This window comes from Triturus cristatus, chromosome 12, assembly GCF_964204655.1.
Source record: "Triturus cristatus chromosome 12, aTriCri1.1, whole genome shotgun sequence".
Lineage (NCBI taxonomy): Eukaryota > Metazoa > Chordata > Amphibia > Caudata > Salamandridae > Triturus > Triturus cristatus.
Genome location: NC_140595.1, coordinates 721,116,693 through 721,128,346, shown reverse-complemented (window position 1 = coordinate 721,128,346; position 11,654 = coordinate 721,116,693). Strand labels below are relative to the sequence as shown.

At 44.7% G+C, this 11,654-nt stretch overlaps 1 long non-coding RNA gene and 1 other non-coding gene across 2 annotated transcripts; one reads left to right on the top strand and one right to left on the bottom strand.

The window, feature by feature from the left end:
- The first annotated feature begins 250 nt into the window (after positions 1–250).
- TRNAH-GUG (transfer RNA histidin (anticodon GUG)) lies at positions 251–322 on the top strand. The gene has a single exon. It is a non-coding gene; the product is annotated as a tRNA-His (tRNA).
- A 4,307-nt stretch (positions 323–4,629) lies between these two features.
- LOC146780848 (uncharacterized) lies at positions 4,630–5,601 on the bottom strand. Its single transcript, XR_014972262.1, has 4 exons — positions 5,536–5,601; positions 5,313–5,397; positions 5,122–5,212; positions 4,630–4,948 (listed from the first exon to the last, which is right to left on the bottom strand). It is a non-coding gene; the product is annotated as an uncharacterized LOC146780848 (long non-coding RNA).
- Positions 5,602–11,654: the final 6,053 nt, after the last annotated feature.

Sequence of the window (11,654 nt, the reverse complement as noted above, 5' to 3'; positions counted from 1 at the left end):
TATTTCGGCACACACGGGGCACTGATCTGGCTGGGGCGGTTTTACACAAAACAAGAGACAATCCCAGGTCCACGGAATTAGCGGGTGTGGCCCGGAACAGGAACATGATTCTTCATCGCCAGTCCTTCAACCTATCAGAACTGGAGGCGTATCTACCATGAAATGTAGCCTCTGCCAGAGGACACGAGGCGTGGCATATTTCAACCTATAATAGACACAGGCTCAGTTGCTCCCAGAGCTCAAGTAGCTCGCCGTGATCGTATAGTGGTTAGTACTCTGCGTTGTGGCCGCAGCAACCTCGGTTCGAATCCGAGTCACGGCATTGCGGGTGGCAATGTCACGGCAGTTGGGCGATATTTTTAAACATTTTCTTTTTCTAGGATTACATTTTTTTTTATTTGCATACTGCTGAATGAATTCTGTCTGATTTTAACAAATCAACCATACAAACATATTTCTCTACATTTATATTGTGTTATTGAATCACTCTATGCTCCGTAGCTGCTACCAAACGAACAACAGATGGGACACAGTTATCCACATTTGTAAGCATGTTTACAAATGTTACTCCAAAGCTATTTTTTCACTTGGCCGAGTCTGATGCTTTCTAAAAAAAAATTAATGGAGTTGTTTAAATGCATATAAAATACACACATTTGAAAGTTTGTTCTACAAAGATTATTATGCATTTTGCGGATCTAATTTCTTGTCAATTTGTGAAAAAGAGTCAGCAAAATGTTTTATTCAAATTCACTACAGCACTTAATAATAATAAAGGGCCATATTTACTACCATTTTGCGTCATGGTTGTATCAATTTTGGGACACATCCATGACACAATGCTAGTAAATATTTACAAAGCCACACAAAGGACGATTTGCACCACCTTGCATGACTTTGTATAAAAAATATGTAACACAATGCAGCAGCTTGCGCCACATTGCTGCACATTTAATTCTGGGAGACGTCCCATGGGTGGAACATGGGCGTTCCCATGCATTCACTCATGGATTTCACGCAATCCCAAATTTACACAGGTTTGAAAACCTGGGATTGCGTGAAATTTCTACACCTCCCGAGGATGGCGTAACGAGGACAAGAATCTTTTTTTCTCCTCGTTATTTCCTCTCTGTGTGTGTGCTGTAATCTGCAGCACATAAAGAAAGAGGAAGGTGCCTCGAGAGATTGTTTATGTGCAGGAATGTATCCTTTCCTGCACAAAAACAGTTCTCCTTGCAACACAGGCACCCTTGCACCATGGTGCAGGGATGACTGTGTTGGCGCTAGGCTGCCTGAAGTGCGCCAGCGCAAGAATAGAGCAAAAATGCACCATATCTTTGTAAATTTGGAGCATTTCTGCCCTCTCCCTTTCATTCAATATAGTACAGCAGATTTTCTCGCTGCCCTGCGTTGCCTGAAAGTTGAGTATATATGCCCCAAAGTGTACAACAGCCTGTGCATAAGAGAATAACACTGACGCTAACAACTCTAGCTCCAGAGCATTCTAAATTGACAGGTCACACAGCCAAATCACACGCACTCAGGGGCATATCTACAAGGCCCCACGATAAATATTGCTAATCGCGCTTAGCGCGATTGAAGTTATCGCCGGCTATCGCTGGATATCATCGCTGAGATAGCGCGTTATCATCAACGGCTATCTCCAAAGCGATAAAATATCCAGTGATAGCGGCGAAATGCTGCAACATCGCTGGTAATCCAGCGATAACATGTCAGCGATAGGGTAGTCCTTGTTGATAAGCCATGGGGGATTCAGCATGACAATCCACCCCCATAGGGCAATATGGGTAAATCAGAAATTAACCTGGCATTAGAAACCAGCGTTAATTGGGTCTTTGTGAGACTTTCATAGTCGCAACGCGGGAATGGGGCATCCTTGTTGATAGCGCGAAGCCGCGATATCGATGTTCTGACATGTAGTGAATGTCAGGAACGCCTACCTTGCATCTCATTAGTGATGAGATGCAAGGCATTAGTGAAATGTGCGATGACACAAGGTAACACACGCTAAAATCGGTTAGCGTGCCCTTGCTAATACCGCGTTAGGATTATCGCCTCTTTACGGCCGAAAACGGCCGCTAAAGCGGCGATAATCGTCTTGATGATATGCCCCTCAATCTTCTTTGTGTCCCATTTTATATAATCATATCTTGTATTACAGTCAAGCCAGAAATAAAAGTGTCTTCTAACAGGTATCTTTAAATCTTGTTATTTGTGGGATGGAAATCACAACAGCAGATGCAGTGACATGGGGAGCTCAGGAGTTTGCAGGATCTAGAGCATATGAAATGTGGCTGTTTTTACTAACTAAAGTCGGGTGGTGGTCCTGGGTGGGACATTTTCCAAGTGACACCATTAGGATCCATGGCACACTTGCCATACCAAGGACAATAAAGTGAGAGTGGTGACTGGAGCCATAGCATTGAATCAGCCCAATAGTTAAAATGATGAGTCATCAACCTTGATTTTGGTCTGCTAAATCCTCCATAGACCTAATCACCGAAAGGAGTGTCTCACACACACACACACACACACACACACACACACACACACACACACACACACACACACACACACATACACGCATGCACGCACGCACGCACACACACACACACACACACACGTTACCAGTCTTGTGGGGACTATGTGTGAATACCTGCCTTGTGGGGATTAACCTTTCCCAATGTTTTTAGACTACACTAATAACAGAAAAATGTTAAGAAAAAAATAATGATACAGGATCCTGCTTGAACTTTGAAAATATATTGTTATTTTAGCGTGCGCACAGCACCATCCTTGTGGGGACTTGAACACGTGCTACCATCCTTGTGGGGACCTAGTCTGTAACACTATTTGTGATTGAATACAGTCAAAGGCACATGGTTAAATGTTTATTTTATCAACAATATATACAAACAACATTATAATCTATTCATATATGAATTGATGCATATATAGATAGGAGATAATGGAACTAATACATAAATAAATTAACATATGGAACCAAGGAAAATGGTCAAGTGGAGTCCAGAGCTTGATTAGCTGATTACATTTTTGCCAAAATAGATGTTCTAGACCCCGCAGAGATAGTGGGTAAATATCATTGTGCTTAAGTCTCCATAGAAATAGTGTGTACATTCAAAGCTTAAATCCCATTATAAAGAGTGTGAAGCTAATGATTTTCAAGTCCACCCAGAGGTTGTGTGTAATTATAGGAACGCTCAAGTCCCCAAAAAGATAGTGTGTTATCATAGAGATGTTCAAGTCCCCACAGAGATAGTGCGTTGTCATAGAGATGTTCAAGTCCCCACAGAGATAGTGCGTTGTCATAGAGATGTTCAAGTCCCCACAGAGATAGTGTGTTGTTATAGAGATGTTCAAGTCCCCACAGAGATGGTGTGTTATCAGAGAGATGTTCAAGTCCCCACAGAGATGGTGTGTTATTACAGTGTTGTTCAAGTCCCCACAAAGATAGTGTGTTATTATAGCGATGTTCAAGTCCCCACAGAGATAGTGCATGAAGGTGATTGTGTTTAAGTCCTCATTAAAATAAGGCCTGATTCACAAAGGTAAACTTAGACAAAAAGTCTAACTGCACTACTTTTCAGTATTCCCAAAGGTAAATTTAGACCAAAAGTCTAACTTTACTACTTTTCAATATTCACAAACCCCATACCGAGAATGTGAAGCTGATGATATTCAAGTCAAAGCAAACACAAGGAGATGATGGACGGAGTGCTGGAACTTTTAAGTCACTCACCCCCAGTCACAGATCTGGGTTGAATCCATCATCGTTCTTTAGCTCACTTCCCCACCCCAGTTCAGACCCAGATATATGCAAATCAGTCTGGACCCTGTGCTGGTGGCACCTCCTGGAGCTTCAAGTTGAAACAGAGCTTGTGCTTAGTTACAGGAATGCTCAAGTCCCCACAGAGATGGTATGTTTTTATAGTGATGTTCAAGTCCCCACAAAGATAGTGTTTTATTACAGTTTTTTCAAGTCTCCACAAAGATATTGTGTTATTATAGCGATGTTTAAGTCCCCACAGAGATAGTGCATGAAGATGATTGTGTTTAAGTCCTCATTAAAATAGGGCCCTATTCACAAAGGTAAACTTAGACAAAAAATCTAACTTTTCTACTTTTCAGTTTCACAAATGTAAACTTAGACCCAAAGTCTAACTTTACTACTTTTCTGTATTCACATAGTCCCATACAGAGAATGAGAAGCTGATGATCCTCAAGCCAAAACCGAGCTTGCATGTAATTACAGGAATGCTCAAGTCCCCAAAGAGATGGTGTATGACTATAGTATTACCACGGTCGCCAAGAAGCATGTGTGTGATTATAGACATGCCCAGGACCCCACAGAGATAGTGTGTGATTATAGATATGTCTGTAATGACCGAGAGAGACCCCTTATCTATTCCAAGGGATTGGGATACTTATCATACTTCAGGAGATACTATCCCTATACTAGGACACAATGGTACAGTACTACTTTCACACAACAATCAATTATATTCAAAAAGGCACAAAATATTCATAGCATTTATTATATAAAAATGTACATATCATTCATTAAAATCAATTATACATTGACATAGATATTAAAAACACAAATAACACACCATTAGAAGGTTTGCAAGTATTGACTCAAGTACAATCAACAACCTGTTATGAGCCTGCATAACAGAAGACAACAGAAGACAGTGCACTTTGTCATATATTACACATCCCAGTGGGTCATGAATGTAAAAAGTGGTTAGTGATATATTGACACAATTATATCTACTAAAGGTAAACCACAGTTCTCCCTTGGATTGTGTTATTCAGAGGCGTCGACGCGTTTCGATGGTATTTCTTATAAGGCCATCTTTATCAAGACAGGTCATAGGCTACAAGTCCTCATTTATTGTACTGGGACCTACGTAAGAGAAAAAATTCCTTTATTAAACTCATCATCGTAATTTGATGCTACACTCAGCTAATTTTACTCTTTTTTATTTGTTCTTACTGAAAATTTATTAATTCTATTCTTGATAAGTATCACTGTTTATTACAGGTGTACCTATCCGTCAAAATGAGGTTGTGCCTCACCTGAGTGTCACTATTCCAATTTCTCAAGCAATGCTTCGTGTTCTCTTATTAGGACACGTTATGGAGCGTTGTCTGTTCTTGTTATTTTACGCTGTAACACAAACAGCATGATGTTATTTAAAGGAGATATAATTTCCCTCCCTGTTAGCGTGGGAAAAACGATACATATAAGGGTCCCTGAAGCCACTTACTTAAAAGTTTTCAGGCTGATTTTCCCAATAGATTTTTCATGAAGGTGACGGGGGTCCGTAATGTCTCTCCCTCAATACTCGTCACCTATTGTGAGAAAAAATTTCAAATGCGCTCGTGTTAGCGCCGCTAGAATCTATTTAGTACCTCACTTGTTGCTATACCGGCATAATATCTGCCGCGGATACACCAAGGTACTTTTAAAGGCTAACGCTGCAGTCTCACCTTTTGGCTTTGATAAAATCGGCTTCGAATGCGGAAGTGCTCGTATCTCATCTCCCCTAATCCTTGTCTGAAACGTCTGCTTATTTGTTAGTACAGGCGTACACCATTATTGGTTAAAATTGGCACGTGACCATGGACCACGTGGTGTTATTATTACGTGTGGGGCTTTTTTTTATAAAATACTTTATTGTTAAACCCTTTGAGCACAGAGTTTTTGAGCAAAATCCATTGTATAAAATATCGCTGCCCTACATGCTGTCGCTATATGCCAAGCAATGGACCCTAATTGCAATGTAGTTAGCCCTACATAGTGCTTTTTTGCTGCACAAGAGACCAATAAGAATAACTATAAAATACATTATCCCATTCATATTATCTTTATACTATCCTTATACCGACATTCTGTGCAATATGACTTCCTCGTTACATTTTGGTCATGTAAATTATTAACGTCTTCTAATGTAATTTTTGAGTACCAACAGATCCATACATTTATTTTAATACAGCTCTGGTATATTTTTGATCTATTAGCCTTATTGACCCTCATGAGTTACAAGGCTACATCTTAAAAACTTCAGCATTTTACGAGGATACATAATTATCAAGGTACAGTGACAACAAGCATCGTCTCGAAGTGACTAATAGAATGCTAAATCGATCGAAATACAGGAATACATGAATACATGACTTGTTGCCCTCCTCGTAATCCATCACTTGCTACCAGAATATCCCAATATTATGACATCTATAAAGAGTACATAATTACAAAGTTATTTGCGACTATTAATCTGCCATATCAAGTGAAGATACAATGTTTTCTACCATAAGGTATAATGACGACGAACATCATCTCTATGAAACTTCTAATGTGCTGACTCAACACAAAGAGATAATACTATTTACATTGTCACAACCTATGTATTGCGTCAATTACATACAAAAACCCAAAACCCTTAACATTTCCTAGGGGTATATACTGCTAAAAATATTTTTTTGCGATTTCTGATATGCAGATTCCATTGAAGCAGCAATTGTGTTTATTTTTTATGTTTAACCATCCTATGATACATAGGCTTCATATGTTATATTGGGCAATCAACATTTTTACAATCAACAGGGAGTGAATTATTGCAGAGGTGATGTGACAACAATCATCAACTTATTGCTCTTTCTAATATGCCCGTTCATCTAACTGGCGATGGTACTCATCCAGTCCTCTTTTGAATTTAATCCCCTCTCCACTGTATTTAAATAACATATGAACCATTGTTCTCTCTTTTTCCTTTTGATGTTCAAGTTTATGGACATGCCCAGGTCCCCACAGAGATAGTGTGTGATTATAGAGATGTTGAGGTCCCCACAGAGATGGTGTGTGACTATAGTATTACCACGGTTGTCAAAGAGAATGTGTGTGATTATAGACATGCCCGGGTACCCACAGATATAGTGTTTAATTATAGACATGCCCAGGTCCCCACAGAGATGATTAATGGGATGCACGCGGAGGGCACACAGTGATAGTGCATGATTAAAGTCATGTATAAGTCCTCACACAGAGATTGTGCGATTACAGTGAGGTTTAAGTCCTCACAGTGATAATGTGTGATTACAGTCATATTCAAGTCAAGTCTCCACAGTGATGTGTGTATTGATAGGTTTGTTGGAGAACACATACAGATCGTATTAGTCTGGTGGCTTAAATGAATGAATCCACTTGAGGGATGTGTTTGACCACTCTCTCACATGTTTGAATTCTGGTGCTACCACTCAGCCTTTATTCCTTCCAAACAAGGTGAAACATGGGAAATTTTCACAAAGTTGAAACCTCTATTTGTTTAGCCTTTTATATCTGGAGTGTAAAATAGAAATCTTTAAACAAGGCTCAAACATTCTCAAAAGTGTCCATGTCAGCTACAAGAGACTTTCTCAGTGTTGATGGTCTTGGTATTTGAAGGGCAAATCTTATACAAGAGTCTTACAAATTGTATTCCTGAACTGAGCTTGTATTCATAATGTAAGAGTAGATAAAGTCACTTTGGCTGACATGCAGCTGTCTTTTTCATGGGAATAAAAACCTCAGAATGTGCCTACTTTAACTAAAGGAATCTTTCACAATGTTAACAAAACGTTTTTGAGGAGTCCGCCCAAATGTTGTGCTTCAGTGTGTGTGGTGTATAAAACTAGGCTTCCTAAAAGGAGCCGGTGAATCATTTGTTCAGGAATAGAGAGGGACAATTTGATAGTCATGCACTAGCTGTTTTTGTGAGAAAAGAAACCTTCCAAAATATCATGTGACATAAATATGTTGTCAAAAATATCACCACTGCAAAAATAAAGTGGAACAGAATGTCAAAATATGTGGGCCGATTCCGATCCAGATTGGAAGGGCCCCGAACGCGATCCGACTGGAAAAACTATGCGCCGTACGCGTGTTTTCCGCCCGACTCGTACAGCTGTACGAGCGAGCAAGTACGATGCGAGCTACATGAAATTCACCGACCGACTAGTTTCCGGGTCCGAACCGCTTCGTATGTCTCGGTCGGAAGCTAACCGTGGCGTGCAATGGATGCGATTCACGACCGAGCCAGTACGATGCACGCGTCGGACAGCCTGTGCGAGCCGGAGTGTCCGGCTCGCAAATCGTCCGGGTGGTTGCCTTTGGGGGTCCCCGTCGGACCCCCTGTCACCCGCAGCCCTATGACTCAGACACAGGGGGAGCCCCATGGGTCTCCCCAACACAGGCATGTACGGTGCGAATGCCACCGACGGGTACTCACTGTAGGGGGTGCACTTGTCCGTGACGTACCCATAAAGTCAATGGGAGCCCATGTACGCGTCGGACGACCGGCTCCCATTGACTTCTATGGGAGTCCGACCAAACCGAGTCTGACAGCATACGGCCGCATCGTACTCGCTCGGTCGGACTGCAGGACTCCGGCTCGGTCGGAAAACACTCCGGATCCGGCTCGGTCGGAGTGCTTTCCGACCCGGATCGGAATCGGCCCCTAAGAATGCAGGTTTTATTGTCTGCAATATGGTAATGAAGACAATTGTTGTAATTAATATTGGGTACTTAAGTATACTTGTAATAAACATTGTTTTTAATTAAATATATATATACTTATAATATTAGTAAAATTGTCTTTTTTGAAATACAGTTTGCAAATTTAAATGTGTAATTCAGGGGGGCGTGGCTTGCAGCCAACGACGATGGCCGCAGCCTACTGCAGCTCCGTGTTTGAAGCCCACTCCCGCAACTATCCTGGCATAAATCCTGAGAGAAACCGAAGATACAGCATCGGAGACAGCCCCTGGGCGACTAGGGCAGTGGAGGCGACGTCAGCCTGGTAGCGGACGTGGTGGCGAGGAGTTGCAAGGCAACGTGCGTGCGGCCTGAGGGAGAAAGCGAAGCTGGGACCTCGAGTAACGGCCAGCCGGGGCCGGAGATCCCATACGGGCGCGACCTCGTCCCTGTGGCCCGAACTTACGGACATCTGGAGCTAGTACATCGCAGCCGCAAGTAGTGGTGTATGAGGCGACATATGTGTGAGTAATCGGCTGCTTTCCGGAAGACCCGCGCGGAGCCGAGAGAGGGGTCCCGCGCTGCCCGTAATAGCATACGGCAAGAGAGCCTGGCGCTGCCCGGGAGACTGCGGGCTCAGTGGCGATGTCCCAGGTGAGCGGGGACTAACACCGAGATCGGCTGATCGATATATAGTGAAGGCTTGGGGAGTCCATCGCCCTGTGACGGCCCCCGCCCCCCTCGGAAATAGAGGCCTGCTCGAGACTGCGCTGGAAAGGCTGGCAGAATCACAGGAGCGGAAAGCCAGTGCAGTTAGCGGACGCCGGCGTGAGGCTTTCGGTGGGGCGGCCCCTTGAGCACTAAGGAGAACACTGTTGGGCCCCCCCCTGGGGGGCGCTTGGGGTGTGCTGGAGCCGTGACGGACCCCTGGTGGAGTGAACCCGGGAGTGGAACACCGCAGGCAGGCTGGCAGTATAAGTGAGGGGGATGGCATTGGCTTCGGAGGTGGTGCGTGAGCAGCGAGGGTCCCGGTTGCAGATCGAGGCACAGGGAAGGGGGCGGAAGTGCACAGGAGCGGGCGGCTGGCAGCGAGATCTGATAAAGGGGAGGTACAGCGAGACACCGGTAAAACCGACAGGCCGCACGTGGGAGACCCCAGTGGCAGGCGGCGGCGATTGCTGGATCCCTACTGCTGACGCCACACCCCCCTCCCCCCCCTGAAGACCTAGATCGTCAGAAGGCAATATCACTCGCCTTGGCCATCATGGGAGGCAAGGGGCAACGTGTGGGGCCGCACGCCAAACTTGAGAAATACGCGTACAATAAGGAACAAGTGGACGCGCCCCCCCCCCCGACAAGCCGAAGGAGATTACCCTCCAAGATGTGATGGCCACGCTGACACCGATGCAGGTCTCGATAGGGACAATCTCGACTGACATAACGCTGTTGAGAGCCGATGTATTTAAAATAAGCACAAGACTGACAGAGGTGGAAACGGCTGCGGCGACCCTTACCAGCGACGCGGCGGTGCTTAAAAAGAAGATACAGACACTAGAACTTGTGCAAAAACAGCTGCTGGAAAAGCTTGATGACCAGGAAGGAAGGTCCAGAAGGAATAATATACGCGTAGTAGGTGTGCCAGAGAGCGAGAGGGGGCCGGCTCTGGACCTCTTCATCGACAAACTTATCACGGACCAGCTGCAACCACGCGGACTATCAACATTTTTCTCAGTGGAAAGAGCGCATCGAGTGCCCGGAGGTAGGCCTAGACCGGGAGTCCCCCCACGACCGATCCTGGCACGTATATTCAATTTCCGTGATCGGGACGGCATCCTACAGGCGGCGTGTGCTGCCCCCCGCTGAAGGTGGACAACTGTACAATAACCCTATATCCAGACTACACTGCAGCGGTGATGAAGCAACGCCGCGATTTTCTGGCCATAAAAAAAGAGTTGCGCACCCGTGAATTCAAATACGCGATGCTCTATCCAGCAAAATTGCGAGTAGAGGCGGAAGGAAGGGCATGGTTCTTCACCACACCGACGGAGGCTGCTGACTGGTTAGAGGGTTGGCGCCCGACGAGGGACCCTAGGCGAACAGGTCATGAGTATAAACAGCATTCTCAGTCCTCAAAAGCTCCGGAGAACGCTGGAATGGAGGAAACGGAGCATACCCAACTAGAATGAAGTAGAAGGGAAAAAACGGACTGTCACGTGGCTATCTGGTTGGATGGCTGAGGTGTCCCCCCGGCTGCAAGAGAAAGAACCACCATATAATGCTTGAAGACTGAACTCTGATATCCCAAATCTCTGGTTTCTCGCATTGACCCACAATCGGTACAGGGAGGGGGCGAATGGCAGGGAGCCGCTCCTCCCCTATACGCAAGTACAAAGTTATGGGGACTAAGCACTCTGCTAAGTTGGGGTGGCGGGTAGTTCAAAACCGCTGGGCAGGGAGGCAGGGAGGGGGGTGGAGGGTTGGGGGCAAAATGCAGAAGTTATTTTATGTTTGATTCTGTGTTTCAAGATAACACATTGGCTATTGACGCACGATATGTATGGCATGGAAAGGAGGATAAATGAACATTTAACGCAACTTCACACTACCCTAAATGACAGAGAGAGTACGAATGCCTACCCTAGAGGCTAACACGAGATCAGATATAGGGAGTCCATAGCCGCCCAGCCCCTTATTTAAAGTGCTGTCCTGGAATGTGAATGGCTTGGGGGATAAAATAAAACGAGGGCTGGTTTTACAATATCTCAAGCGAAAGGGGCCGGCAGTGGCGCTCCTTCAGGAAACGCATTAAGTGGGCACGACTACCAGGGCCCTGGATAGGTGGGGCTTTAAAATGGTGATACATTCTGACTTTACATCAGGTTCCCGAGGGGTGGCTATATTAGTTAATAAGCGATTCCCGCTGATCATTGCCGACTCCCGCAAGGATGAGCATGGTCGATTTGCGGCGCTGACCTGCCAGTGGGAGGGGAAAATATATAACCTAGTAACAGTATATGTCCCCTCCAACACTCCATCAGACTACTTTCCAGGCACTGGGAGAGTTCCTTCTGTCACTTCCGCAGGGGGAACTAATAAT